At 44.5% G+C, this 2500-nt stretch overlaps 1 non-coding gene across 1 annotated transcript; it reads right to left on the bottom strand.

Annotated features, from left to right (window-relative positions):
• Positions 1-921: 921 nt before the first annotated feature.
• On the bottom strand, positions 922-1076 carry LOC143305882 (5.8S ribosomal RNA). The gene has a single exon (XR_013063092.1). It is a non-coding gene; the product is annotated as a 5.8S ribosomal RNA (ribosomal RNA).
• Between the last annotated feature and the right edge of the window lie 1424 nt (positions 1077-2500).

Raw genomic sequence — 2500 nt, 5'->3', positions numbered from 1 at the left:
GGCTTCGAAGTTCCTTCACCATTCGCTTTCCTCTCTTTTGTTACACAGTTTCAGACTACGATCAGGGGTACCGAAACGCTGTATTGATTGTAAACAACCATTTTTATCTTGGAGCGGAGCGTTCCTTTACTCGTTAGATTTGTCTTGTCGCGTGTGTATTCGCTTTTTCGACGCTTTTTAACCATTTAACTTGTTTAGCGAAGCTAAACGCACAGACAGACAAAAAAAAAGGAACAGCATCGCGCGTCAAACAGCGACGACCCATCTGAAGCGATCTTTCATTTATACACCGTTTGTAAACAGAGAGATGTATAAAGCGCGGGGAATCATTCGAAACCCTGGGGCTATTCGAGCTTGCATTTCAGCAAATTATCATCTCAAACATTTCACTCGTTTGCTTTTTCTAAATTTATAGGAGAGCTTCTTTCGTTTATTTTTGACACACCTTTCGTAAATATCGTTTCTGGCAACGTCGGGAGCGTGGATTTCTACAAGTGAACAATCGCGCCGATCCGATAACTTCCAGCAGGATGGAGAATCTTTATAGATTATCTTCCGAGAACTCGGTGCTTTCACGGGCGGTCGTTTATAAATTTTAACGAACGACTCGCGCGCCGTGACGCACTTGCGCTAGTTCGAAGAGATATTTCGAAATTTGTTTCTCTCCTTTAACGGCCTGCATTTAGTGTATCGGTTGCGATTTTCGTCACATCGTTTCCACGACAAACGCCGACGAACTGCCCAACTATCGCTCGTACGTTGCGACTCTTTCTTTGTTTATCGTTCATTCATTCTTTCAATTTCGTTCGATAATCCCGCTCCGAAACGTTCTACTTTCGTTGAACGACGGCGAGATGTTTAGAAAGAAATGAATTACTCTTTTTTCGAGAAGCAAACGCAAGCAGTCTTTTGTTAAGAAAACGACCCTCAGCCAGGCGTGGTCCAGGAATTGTATCCGTGGACCGCAATGTGCGTTCGAAATGTCGATGTTCATGTGTCCTGCAGTTCACACGTTGACGCGCAATTAGCTGCGTTCTTCATCGACCCACGAGCCAAGTGATCCACCGTTCAGGGTAATCGTAAAATTTTGTATTTCAAACTCTTTAGATCTTTAGAGTGTTATTTTCATTATTAACACGCATCACATTCGATACCCACATCACTCTCCCACCCGGCGCGTGCGGGAGAGCGAATTCGGGCGTCGCCAACGTATTTGTTTGTTTGTTCGATCGTTGACGACACGATCGCGTCCAAGGACGGAAACCGTCGGAGAAACGCCCAGTGGCACGCTCCTCTCGACGGTCGGGCGTAAAGTACATTTAAAAACCTTGAAAAGTACGAACGCACACAAGGAATGCGAGCGCGCGTCCTGTCGCTGAATCGTGGGTTGCGAGATTCGAACAGACACACGGCCGGCGACGATCGGTCTAACTAATGGACACATAGTTTTTCAAAGACTCGCTATCGTCGCTTCTCAGCCGGTCCGTAAACAACACACATCGATCAGGCGGACGCACGAATCTTACCACGGTGCGTGTTTCGTAGATTCCAGGTTACCCGCAAGTACCTCTCTCTCCCTCTCGAAAGAGGAATCTCGATCCGTCCTTTTTGGACAATGGAGAAATCTTTTTATCGCAACACGGATGGCAAAGAAACAACCAAAGCGTAGGAGCGTGGGGACGAGAGCGACGAAAAGAACGTCGCGAAAACAAAGTTTCGACGGTTGCTCGTTCTAATACATCGTAGTTTCAACTCTCTCAGTTTTAACCACTCCTAGACGCTTCGTAAACTTTTAACAATTCTTCGCCTCCGCGAGTTTCATTTCGAATAGAGCGAACGCAACACGGACCAAAAAAACTCCGGTGATGCCAGATCATTTAGCAAAGATCAGACGGCGGGTCATCTGTATTCCTTTTCTCTCTTTTTTATATCTTTCCATTTAACTAGGGTGTCGCAACGACGGGTACATTTATATATTTATATATATTGTATTTCAATTTTAATGATCCTTCACTTTCGGTTTGTAATAATATGATCCTTCTTTCATTTCGATCCTTCATATTGTAGGTTAACCAACAGAAGTTTGTTTTTTTACGACTTGTATTTTTGTGGTTTGTTTGTTTGTTTCTTACGACTTGTTTGTACCCGATCAAGTAGACGACGACCCATAAGTATAAGTTAGAGAGATAAAGGTCGAGAGACCTCACGCAAGCGTCTTTTACTTCCATTCACATCAGCCAGAGAGAAATGGTCCGGCGTCGTGCTCTTTGGCGCCGTTGGTCGCACAGTTTTTTTGCCGGCGGTTCCGAACGGACGGGAGAAACGCGATGAGTAATCAAAGCGACCTCCGCACGTAACCGTGTCGGTGTAATTTTACCGCATCGCAGCGTTTTGGTATTTGTTTCTTATTGGCTCGAACCCGAGATTTATGTGTTTTGTGTCATGTATATGGTATTATTTATTATATCTTTCTCGTTTTGTATAATTTTTGGTCCGAGCT

The sequence above is a fragment of the Osmia lignaria genome, chromosome 11 (genome assembly GCF_051020975.1).
Source record: "Osmia lignaria lignaria isolate PbOS001 chromosome 11, iyOsmLign1, whole genome shotgun sequence".
Taxonomy (NCBI): Eukaryota; Metazoa; Arthropoda; class Insecta; order Hymenoptera; family Megachilidae; genus Osmia; species Osmia lignaria.
Note: the sequence above shows the minus strand (reverse complement) of the source record. Positions and strands in the feature narration are given on the sequence as shown.